This window comes from Chrysemys picta, chromosome 1, assembly GCF_011386835.1.
Source record: "Chrysemys picta bellii isolate R12L10 chromosome 1, ASM1138683v2, whole genome shotgun sequence".
Classification (NCBI taxonomy): Eukaryota; Metazoa; Chordata; order Testudines; family Emydidae; genus Chrysemys; species Chrysemys picta.
In genome coordinates, this window is record NC_088791.1 from 4,707,962 (window position 1) to 4,720,413 (window position 12,452).

General features: G+C 46.6%; 1 long non-coding RNA gene across 1 annotated transcript; it reads left to right on the forward strand.

The window, feature by feature from the left end:
* The first annotated feature begins 2,529 nt into the window (after positions 1 to 2,529).
* LOC135972701 (uncharacterized) lies at positions 2,530 to 8,027 on the forward strand. The gene is made up of 2 exons (XR_010589182.1): positions 2,530 to 3,070; positions 6,670 to 8,027. It is a non-coding gene; the product is annotated as an uncharacterized LOC135972701 (long non-coding RNA).
* Positions 8,028 to 12,452: the final 4,425 nt, after the last annotated feature.

A 12,452-nucleotide genomic window follows, 5' to 3' on the forward strand; every position in this document is an offset into this window, starting at 1 on the left:
CCACCTTGGCTTAACCACGAGATCTTGCATGATCTAAAAAATAAAAAGGAGTCATATAAAAAATGGAAACTAGGACAGATTACAAAGGATGAATATAGGCAAACAACACAGGAATGCAGGGGCAAGATTAGAAAGGCAAAGGCACAAAATGAGCTCAAACTAGCTACAGGAATAAAGGGAAACAAGAAGACTTTTTATTAATACATTAGAAGCAAGAGGAAGACCAAAGACAGGGCAGGCCCACTGCTTAGTGAAGAGGGAGAAACAGTAACGGGAAACTTGGAAATGGCAGAGATGCTTAATGACTTCTTTGTTTCGGTCTTCACCGAGAAGTGGGAAGGAATGCCTAACATAGTGAATGCTAATGGGAAGGGGGTAGGTTTAGCAGATAAAATAAAAAAAGAACAAGTTAAAAATCACTTAGAAAAGTTAGATGCCTGCAAGTCACCAGGGCCTGATGAAATGCATCCTAGAATACTCAAGGAGCTAATAGAGGAGGTATCTGAGCCTCTAGCTATTATCTTTGGAAAATCATGGGAGATGGGAGAGATTCCAGAAGACTGGAAAAGGGCAAATATAGTGCCCATCTATAAAAAGGGAAATAAAAACAACCCAGGAAACTACAGACCAGTTAGTTTAACTTCTGTGCCAGGGAAGATAATGGAGCAAGTAATTAAGGAAATCATCTGCAAACACTTGGAGGGTGGTAAGGTGATAGGGAACAGCCAGCATGGATTTGTAAAGAACAAATCATGTCAAACCAATCTGATAGCTTTCTTCGATAGGATAACGAGTCTTGTGGATAAGGGAGAAGGTGTGGATGTGGTATACCTAGACTTTAGTAAGGCATTTGATATGGTCTCGCATGATATTCTTATCGATAAACTAGGCAAATACAATTTAGATGGGGCTACTATAAGGTGGGTGCATAACTGGCTGGATAACCGTACTCGGAGAGTTGTTATTAATGGTTCCCAATCCTGCTGGAAAGGCATAACGAGTGGGATTCTGCAGGGGTCTGTTTTGGGATCAGCTCTGTTCAATATCTTCATTAACGACTTAGATATTGGCATAGAAAGTACGCTTATTAAGTTTGCGGATGATACCAAACTGGGAGGGATTGCAACTGCTTTGGAGGACAGGATCATAATTCAAAATGATCTGGACAAATTGGAGAAATGGTCTGAGTTAAACAGGATGAAGTTTAACAAAGACAAATGCAAAGTGCTCCACTTAGGAAGAAAAAATCAGTTTCACACATACAGAATGGGAAGAAACTGTCCAGGAAGGAGTATGGCAGAAAGGCATCTAGGGGTTATAGTGGACCACAAGCTAAATATGAGTCAACAGTGTGATGCTATTGCAAAAAAAGCAAACGTGATTCTGGGATGTATTAACAGGTGTGTTGTGAGCAAGACACGAGAAGTCATTCTTCCGCTCTACTCTGCTCTGGTTAGGCCTCAGCTGGAGTATTGTGTCCAGTTCTGGGCACCGCATTTCAAGAAAAATGTGGAGAAATTGGAAAGGGTCCAGAGAAGAGCAACAAGAATGATTAAAGGTCTTGAGAACATGACCTATGAAGGAAGGCTGAAAGAATTGGGTTTGTTTAGTTTGGAAAAGAGAAGACTGAGAGGGGACATGATAGCAGTTTTCAGGTATCTAAAAGGGTGTCATAAGGAGGAGGGAGAAAACTTGTTCACCTTAGCCTCTAAGGATAGAACAAGAAGCAATGGGCTTAAACTGCAGCAAGGGAGGTCTAGGTTGGACATTAGGAAAAAGTTCCTAACTGTCAGGGTGGTTAAACACTGGAATAAAGTGCCTAGGGAGGTTGTGTAATCTCCATCTCTGGAGATATTTAAGAGTAGATTAGATAAATGTCTGTCAGGGATGGTCTAGACGGTATTTGGTCCTGCCATGCAGGCAGAGGACTGGACTCGATGACCTCTCGAGGTCCCTTCCAGTCCTAGAATCTATGAATCTATGAATCTATGAAAACCAGAGGAGGAAGTTGTATTTAGTGTTTGGTTTTGATAAAAAAAGAAAACACTTCTGATTTGCTAAGGTTTATAAACCAAAGCACCTGCTATCCCAGCCATGTTCTGTGAGATATTTTTTTTTAATAGACTGGAAATCCCAAGCATTAATGAAAGAAATGTTATAAATAGAAGAACCTAAGAGTTACAAAGACCTCTCAAAATTTTGGATTAAGATTCAAGGGTTCTCACAACAACATTATTGGTGCCCACTGACAAACTCGTCTCTCTGTCCCTGCCTCCCAGAGCCCTTTGTTGGTGTCACTAGACATAGCTACCAGGTAACTCATGGGAGTGGAAGGGTAGAAGTGCCGATGAAGCTCTTCTGCTCTGGGTCTAGGTGAGCCACAGTAACTCCATCTTGTGAACATTACCCAGCCTAGAGTGCTGACAGCCTAAAAACAGAAATGTAATGGTCAGCTTTTCTCGCTCACAAACGCAGTAGTGATAAGTGCGGGGGAAAGTAGGAGGGGGAAAGACTGCGTGCGCATGAATCTACAAGGCCAAAAGATAAGCAGGCGAAGGGAAAGTTTCTAACATGCACAATGTGTACCTGCTGTAACTGTTGTCTGGAAGGGAGGGGTAGGGGTGAAATAGACAAAGGCTTACACAGAAACAGCTCGGAGTATAAAAAGGGAAATTTATTTGTATATGCCGCGCTTGATTTGAGACATGCTGGTCTCCTAGTGCCTATTCAGAGATCTCGAATAAATTTGCTTTGTTTCTCCACCTCGGTGTCTTCATTGGTGCAAAGCACACCGGGCAACGGACCCTGTTGCCCCCTCGGGCCTTCTCTAGGCCGGCAACAGTTTTGGCGCCCGACATGGGGCTCGAGGCTGAAATTTAGCCTTGCCCAGATCCCTCCTGGCGGCCGACGGATTACGACGACGACCGATGCCCAGAGCTCACCGGTGACTTCATCGGGGGCCTTGGCGGAGACGTGGTTTGCTCGACCCCGGAGGGCACAACGGTGCAACGCACTCGGACAGTGGAGAAGCAGCTGCGGGCGACGGTAAGGAACCGGACCCTTGGATAAGGTAGGAACAGTCCAGTGGGGACTTTATCTGTTGTGACCTGGGGACGCCCAGTGTCTCCCTAGAGTATGGGGCAGGGACAGAGTACAGCCGGCAGGGTACAGTGTACACCCTTAGAATGCATTCTGGGGAACTGGAAAGTGTTTGGATCGGACCAGTTGATTAAAAGTAAATTGAAAAGGTTCTGTACAGTTGATTGGCCTCAGTATCAGCTAGAGTGCCAAGAAAGGTGGCCACCGGAAGGATCACTTAATTACAACACGATCCTTCAGTTGCTTTTGTTTTGTCAGAGAACAGGTAAATGGAATGAACATCTCTATGCGTATACGTTTATGGTGTTAAGAAATAGGACTGATATTTTGCACAAGTGTCATTTGACTCCGACAGGCTCGGTAGTAACGGCTGCTAAACCCCAGAACCCTCCCACTGTTGTAATGGCAGAATCGGTGTCCCCTTCAGCTCCTCCACCCCCACAGGCTCCAGAGAGTACCCCCCCAGTGGGATTGTATCCGTTGATTACTGAGAATGTGGTAGCCCGTCCAGGAACACAGGATTGTGCAGCCCAGATTGTGTCTGTGTACTCTCATGTTCCTTTTAACCCTGTACATCTAGCTGCTTTTAAGGCAGAGGCAGGGGAGTTCTCGATGAATCCAAGCAAGTTTATTTCAATCTTTGAAGGGTGTCTGGCTAGCCATAAACCTGACTGGGATGATTGCAATATACTTATGAGAACCTTGTTGTCTGAAGTGGAGCGGAATCAGGTTATAGCCAAGGCTAAGGAGGAGGCACAGAGAAGGCTTTAAGGTTTAAAAAGTAAAGCTATTGGACACCAGAGATTGTACCGAGTGGAATCCTCAGAAGTGAGTGTGCTCGTCCTGGTTTGTTGCTTCAAAGCTCTGTATAGAAGTTATGTTACTGGAAGGGTGTATGATGGCAATGTGTATGTGTTCATTGTTGGGAAGAGGTGTATGAGTGAAGAGTGGAAGGTTCCTTTGTAAGTCAGAAGAAGCCAAGAAAGGGAGAAGGAAAAAGAACAGAACGAGTTAACTGGGAAAATATAGCTAGCAAGCTCAGTCATGCTGGCCCTATCCAAGGACATTGTTCACAGCTAAGACTTGGCTGACAACCAAGAGAAAGGGGGGCCTGAATGTGCCCAAGCAACTATGAGATCTGCAAAATACTGCAAGGCATAAGGAGGACAACAGAAGGGTTAAAAAGCAGCTTTGCTGGACAGTATTGGCCCAGGGATTTAAAAATTCCCCCACTCTGTTCAGCCAGGCTCTGGCCAGAGACTTGGAGGAGTGGGACAATGAGGACAAAGCCCTCCTTCTGCAATATGTAGATGATTTGCTAATTGCTGCTGTGGGTCTAATCCCTTGTCTTAAAGCCACTGTGAGTCTCCTGAACTTTATTGAACTCCGAGGATACAGGGTAGCTCGAAGTAAAGCTCAAATTGCACTCCCTGAAGTTCAGTATCTGGGATTTCACATCAGACAGGGAGAAAGCCTCCTTTCTGTCATTTGAGAGGCTATCTGCCAAGTTCCTTTCCCTAGTAACCGTAAACGGCTTAGAGCATTTTTGGGCATGGCAGGTTTTTGCAGAATATGGATCCCAGAGTTTGGACTGTGGACTAAACCTCTGTATGAATGTGTTAAGGGAGCAGATCATGACCCCTTTCACTGGTCCCCAGAAGCGGACAGGGCATTTAAAATCTTGAAAAAGAAGTTGATGGACGCCCCAGCCCTGGGTCTGCCGGATCTCTCAAAGCTGTTCCAACTGTATGTGCATGAAAGAAAAGGGGTAGCCCTGGGAGTTCTTACTCAGTTATTAGGCACCTGGAAATGTCCTGTGGCATATTTCTCTAAACAACTGGATCAAGTTTCAAAGGGTTGGCCAGCATGCTTGAGGGCGGTCGCAGCCACTGCCCTAGTGCTTGGGGAAGCTGAAAAACTGACACTGGGAGGAACTGTGCAAGTGTATATTCCCCATATGGTTCAAGCCCTGCTGGATACTAAGGGTGGTCTCTGGCTCACACAGGCTCGGGTTGCTCGGTACCAGGCAAAACTGTTAGAGAACCCTGAAGTTATCCTACAAACCTGTCCCTCCCTTAATCCAGCTACCCTGCTACCAGAGACAGAAAAGCAGGAACATGACTGTCTAGAAATCATAGATGCCCACTACTCTAGCTGCCCAGATTTAAAAGATCAGCCACTCCCAAATGCTGACTTGGAATGGTATACCGGTGGCAGTAGTGCCGTTGTAGATGGGCAAAGGAGGGCGGGTTATGCTATTGTGACACTTCATGATACCGTGGAAGCTGAGAGTTTACCTGCTGGGACATCTGCCCAGCTTGTTGAACTAGTGACCCTGACTCGTGCACTCGAGCTGGCAAAAGACAAACGGGTTAATATTGTTACTGACTCAAAGTATGCTTTTGGGGCATTGCATGCTCATGCTGGTCTGTGGAAGCAAAGGGGAAAGCGAACAGCCCAAGGCTCTCCGGTCAAGCATGGGTCTCAAATTCTCCGGCTGTTAGAAGCGGTACAACTCCCCTCAGCAGTAGCAGTGGTACATTGCAAAGCCCATCAAAGGGAAGATCAAGATGTAACCAAGGGCAATGCCAGAGCAGACAGGGAAGCCAAGCGAGCTGCTACCCTGAAGTCACCAACAGAGGAGAATGCCCAAATGCATGCCCTCATCCCATCAGTAGGTGAGCTTGCACTCTTCAGTACTCCCATGATGACAGAAACCTGGCTGACAGGCTCGGTCTCCAGGAAAAGGAGGGATGGCTTTATTCCACAGAGGGAAAAATCCTCCTGCCCAAGGGCCTGATTCGACCGGTGTTGCAAAAACTGCATCAAACTACACACGCAGGCAGAGAGGCTCTTACCCAGCTCATGAATAAATATTTTCTAACCTCTGGACTTAAACCCCTAGCATCACAGGTACAGGCTGAATGTTTAATCTGCCAAAAGAATAACCCTCGACCAGGAGTAGCAGTGCCACCAGCCACTCTGGAACCTACCCCAGGCCCAGGATTGGTTGTGGCAAATAGACTTTACTGAGTTTTCCAGGACCCAAGGGTACAGGTACCTCCTCGTCTTGGTGGATCGATTCAGTGGATGGCCTGAAGCCTTCCCATGTCGCAACAACACTGCCAAAACAGTGGCTCTTAAGTTTGTCAAGGAGATCATTCCTCGCTCCGGCCTTCCTCAGTGGATGGAATCTGATAATGGAACACACTTCACCTCTCAAATTGTTCAAAAGATATCAAGTGCTCTGCAAATCCCCTGGAAGCTCCACACACCCTGGCGACCACAAGCCAGTGGAGTAGTGGAACGCACAAATCAGACACTCAAGCAACACCTCTCAAAGGTCTGTCAGGAGGCCTCTCTTAGGTGGCCTGATGCTTTGCCCCTTGTGTTACTCCGCATTCATGCTCTCCCCAAGGGTAGGTTAGGGCTTAGTCCCTTCGAGATTATGTTTGGAAGGGCATGGCCTCTGAATGGTACACCGGTTCTGGCAAGGGAGTGGGAGATGGGGTGTGGTTTCTTGTCTCAGTACATGTGCTCTCTGTCTGCTGTTCTTTCTTCTCTTCACAGATACACCAAAGATTCACAGCCTCTTCTGCTGGATACCCCAGTCCACTCCTTGCAGCCAGGCGATTCTGTACTCGTTCGGACCTGGAAGGACGAACCTCTCCAAGAGAAGTGGAAGGGACCCCACACCGTCCTGCTTGTTTCCCATATAGCGGCAAAGGTCGAAGGACACAAGAACTGGATTCATCACTCTCGACTGAAAGCAGTATCCGCTCCTGAACAGTGGACTGTCCAGCCTGCAGAGAAGACTGCCAGTGACGATTTGGGACTTAAGCTGTTATTCAAAAGACAGTAAGGGTCACTGGGAATGCCTGGTGATCTCTCTGAACAGCCACAGCACACTCCCCACGAGAACCCTGAGCATTGGTTTTATCTATTCACAGTAGGCCGACCTCACCTATGGTCCTGGTCCTTTTAGTTTTTAATTTGTTTCTTATCTTCTGGGCATTTGGGTTGTTGTAATTGTCTGTGTCCTTATTGGAGAAGAATGTTGTACCTATGTCCCAGAGTTTTCACAGGATATTAACAAGCATATCTTGTCAGCCGAACAGGCCTTGAATCAGTGGAAGGCCCAGGAAGGGGAACCCACTATTTTTGATTCCCTTTGGGGTTGGTTAGTCTAGGAGGACTAGGGGGAGGCATTGTTGGCATCTTGCTCACAGGTGTTGTGATATGTTTTGTCCTTTTCCTTTTGCTTGCTTGCTGTAAAGTGCTCATACGAAAGATTTGCACCTCCCATACTCCAGAAGTCCCCTTATACCCTCTCATTGATAATCCTGATTGTATGGAGCTTAATCGCATTTTGTCTTTAGAGTATGAGAAAACTCTGACAAAGGTTTGTTGAGTGTTCTCAAAGGAGGGATTGTTGGTGTCACTAGACATAGCTACCAGGTAACTCAGGGGAGTGGAAGGCCAGAAGTGCCGATGAAGCTCTTCTGCTCTGGGTCTAGGTGAGCCACAGTGACTCCATCTTGTGAACATTACCCAGCCTAGAGTGCTGACAGCCTAAAAACAGAATATGTAATGGTCAGCTTTTCTAGCAGACAATTGCTGTTTTGCTCGCTCACAAACGCTGTAGTGATAAGTGCGGGGGAAAGTAGGAGGGGGAAAGACTGCGTGCGCATGAATCTACAAGGCCAAAAGATAAGCAGGCGAAGGGAAAGTTTCTAACAGACACAATGTGTACCTGCTGTAACTGTTGTCTGGAAGGGAGGGGTAGGGGTGAAATAGACAAAGGCTGACACAGAAACAGCTCGGAGTATAAAAAGGGAAATTTATTTGTATGTGCTGCGCTTGATTTGAGACATGCTGGTCTCCTAGTGCCTATTCAGAGATCTCGAATAAATTTGCTTTGTTTCGCCACCTCGGTGTCTTCATTGGTGCAAAGCACACCGGGCAACGGACCCTGTTGCCCCCTCGGGCCTTCTCTAGGCCGGCAACACCTTCACCGAGAGCCTGCCCTGGGAATGTGGGTTGGGAACTCACTGGCCACCTGTGAAGTCCCAGCTCCCCATGCCCCAGCTGGGTGGGAGCGGGAAACCTACCCAGGATTGCGCCCCAGTGACTGAATGCCGTAGCCGCCTCCACTGACACAAGGATGCTGAGCTAGTGTATATCAGAACAGTTCCATAGACTTCAGTGATATTCTGTGTCCTATGAACAATTTTAGTCCCACTTTAAACTTTCAAACTGGATCTTAGCAGGGACCTAAATGGAGCATTGGCCTTTGTGATGGCCGTCGGCCCAGGGGTGGATTTCTCCCCATGGTGAGTAAAACTTTACCTAATATTGGACCTCCACTTGTGTCACTAATGTTGTCACAAAGGGCTGCCTAGGACAGATTTGCTCAGGGGTCAAAGTAGGGATGGTGGTGAGTGAAAAGATTCAATCCTCTTTTGTAGATAAGGTTTAAGTTAAGTTTTGGAATCTGTACTCCATCAGAAACCATCTCTCCATCCATGAGCAGGCAAGAGTCTGAAATCTTGTAAGACAATGCAGCTGACTGAGCCCCGCAAGAAGCTGAGGAGAAATGAAAATAACTCATTCTTGGGGAAGGAGGAGACGGCTGTGTGATGAGATTTGACATAAAGTCGGACTAACCATAGGGCATATTGCAGAAAACATTCCTGCCTGAACCACAATGTTGTTTAGAATGTAAAAGATATCCCCAAGAGTGGGTTCCATATCCAGGGAAGAGGCCAGAAGGATCTTCCTTTAATTTTAAGGCCTTGAATACCGTTGAAGTTGAAGCAACAGTGCTGATTTACACCAAGAGAGCGCCTGCATTTTCAAATAAAAATGTTTCACAAAATACCACATGCAAAACTATATTTGAATGAAAATTAAATAGCACCAGATTGTGTGGCTTTAGATCACGATCAGATTAAGGGAATGACACGAGAGACCTTGGCGTCCATTTTTTTTAAGTGACTCTATTACTCAATGCAGAGGTATCTAATCCCAACAAGAATGTATTAATAGTCTAAGAATTCAACCCTTTGCATGTGTGAAACAGCAGTGAGTGTTTGTGAGGTGCTTTGAAATCTGGAGTTCTGAGCACACTGAAGAACTTCCAGCTTTAACTTCCTTACTATGTTTGATAGGGCAAGAAAAAATGGCATGTTGAGGTGAAGGTCACGGGGGAGGGGGGTCAGTTGTAGAAACAGAAATATAACCCAATACTTCTGACTGCTCCTACCTCAGACTGAGGTCTAGGTTGATCCCTGTTACACTGTGTTACAAGACAAGGGTAGTAACATGTCTGGTTACAAAATATTTGCATCCTTGGATCTCAGCATCGACAATAAAAACGGACTAATCCTGTGATTCACTTTATTTGTGTCGTCTTTAAATGTGAGGATAATACTTCTCCAAAGGAATGACAAGCCTGTCAATTTTCCATGAGTGCGGTAGCCTTGTAAATCTCCATGTATAATTACAAAATTTGCTTTAAATCATAGCACCTGTTGGGATGAAGTCACCAGGTGCTCTGTATGCACGTCTCTCTAATGGGTCACAGTAACGCAATGGTAATGAATTCTTCCAGGGTTGTGAAACAAGGTACAGGGTTTCCTCTCTCTTCTTTATGCATGAGGATAATAATTGTCCAAAGGAATTACAAGTGTGAACATTTCAAGCTTGTTCATCTGCAGTATAGTAATAGAAATTTCAGTATAGAATTCAAACGGGAAAATTTTTTGGAACAAGACAATTTAATTCTGGCCCAGTGTAAATACCCATCACTGAGACAACAACTACAAATAAAGAGAGTTAAAGTGAATGGCAAGACTCTTGATGGTTGATTATTGTACACACTTAGATGAGAAGATGTTTCACCCAAAAGTTCCCCCAAAAATTATCAAACCAAAAGAAAAAAAAATCCAAAATGAGCGTCTCTAAGAGTTACTCTCAGGTTAGTGACATCTGGAAGTATCCAGTAGGGTTCAGGTGATACAGGTTAGTGTTTGGCATAAGTAGGCCCAACTATTGGGATTTCTGACTCTGCCAATCGCTCCCTGCCTGACCTTCACCTGAATGTGCCTCCCTTTACCTCCGTGGCAAACAGGTAGAATAGTAACTTGCAGGATGGATTGTCTGAGGCTTCCTCTGATCTAAGCACTTCAAAGCACTTCACAAACACAAACACTCATCAAATTTTTTACTGCCAAAAGAAGTGTATTATTATAGTAGTAATCACTTTTTACTGTCATTAGATCTTCCAATATTGTAGATTAGATTCACTGTAAAAATGCATGTCAGGGTCTCAGATGTCATTCCAGTGCTCAGTTCCTTACGCCTAGTCTCCAAAATTGGGGCTTTTTGATTTTTGTTCAGTGTAGCTTTGCATTTCCCTTTTATATATATTTTAAAGTTTAAGGGCAGGTGCTGAGCCAGTGTAAAAGGCTCAGTTCCATCAACTTCACATTCAAGGAAGGGACTGTACCCAGCCCAGGTTAGATAAAAAGTTGTTTGGAGTTCATCTTTCTTTGCAGAGTCTGCATCTCCACCCCCGTCTGATCAGGGAGGTCTAGGTTGGACATTAGGAAAAAGTTCCTAACTGTCAGGGTGGTTAAACACTGGAATAAATTGCCTAGGGAGGTTGTGGAATCTCCATCTCTGGAGATATTTAAGAGTAGGTTAGATAAATGTCTATCAGGGATGATCTAGACAGTATCTGGTCCTGCCATGCGGGCAGGGGACTGGACTCGATGACCTCTCGAGGTCCCTTCCAGTCCTAGAATCTATGAATCTATGAATCAGATTCAATGTACAGTGATATCAATGGGAAACATCAGGTCAGGGCCGCCCAGGGGGGAGGGAGGGGGTGCAAGTGGGGCAATTTGCCCCAGGCCCTGGGCCCCACAGGGGCCCCCACGAGAATATAGTATTATATAGTATTGCAACTTTTTTTTCATGGAAGGGGCCCCCAAAATTGCTTTGCCTCAGGCCCCCTGAAGCCTCTGGGCGGCCCTGCATTGGGTACTGCATCTCCATCCATGAGCCGCTGAGAGAACTGGGTCTTGTGAGAGACGGCAGATAATAAAGAAAAGGAAGAAGCACAAGATGGACAGAGTTAAGGAGAACTTCTTCAATGGTCAGAATGCTGTGGGATGAAACTGGATTCATTGGAAGTCTGACCAACCTAGTGCATTCTGCAAGACCCGTCTCCTACACAAAGCTTTTCAGCCATAATTTGAATGATTTTTGAAGTGGAAAATACACCCCACCAGGATTTCTTCTAACCCAAGCAGCATTAAACGCCTTCCCTCAGCTTTAAGGCACAGAATGTCACTTAATTCTATGGAACTGTCACGACTGCCTTGGGTGGATAGTGTGGGGGGAAGGGGGGAGAGGGCAAAGGGTGGGGAAAGCAGTGGCCCCTCCCTGCAGCGATGTGACGAAGTGGGAACGTTCTTAATGTGTTCTTTGAATACTGAGTGGGGAGCATTGACCTGGAAAGGTTTCAGGGGAGTTTTGCTGGGACTGTTTGCACTAGGGAGGGAGACTTTCCTTGAGGGAAGATATCTGAGCATGTAACATGAGAACCCAGGAGGGAGGTTGGAGCCAGGTGACACCTTTGCCTGGGAAACTGGACAAAGAGTGGGGGAGGAGCCGGGGGGAGGCTGAGTGAGATGGCTGGAGGGAGTTTCAGTTTGGAGCTGGCTGGAAAAATGAAGGGGAGCCCAGATGGGGCTCTGGCCTCCCAATGGGGCTCTGGCCTCCCTGCCCCCCCCCCCAAGATGGACCTAACTGAGGCGGTCCCTGCAAGACCTGTCTTGGACTGTGTTCCTGTCATCTAAATCTTCTGTTTTACTGGCTGGCTGAGAGTCCCGGTGAATCGCAGGAAGTGAGGGTGCAGGGCCCTGACTCCCCCACACTCCATGACAAGCGCCCACCAGTTGCTCCTGAATAGATGTTACCAAGGGCAATGAGATGCACGACCTTGGTGTGTGCACCAAGGCGCTGCCAGCAGCGGTTGGCGCCCTGCACGGCCCAGCCTTCTCGGGGGCTCTGGGTAGCGCTTCTGGCCATATGTAGGCAGCTCTTGTGAGTGGAGGCAGCTGTCGCATTTGGTCACTGGTCACTCCCCTTGGCAGCTCCTTCGCTCCCATCTGGGCGGTGCACGGGGCGCCTGGAACTCCACAGACAGCTGATGCATATCCCACCCTCCTTACGCAGCATTGTCAGAGCAGCCACCAGCAAGAATTGGTGGCCGCATTCTGACACCTCTAAAAATGTGTTGTGCTAACTCCTGGTGTAAGGGGACTGTCTGTGACTCCCTGGTA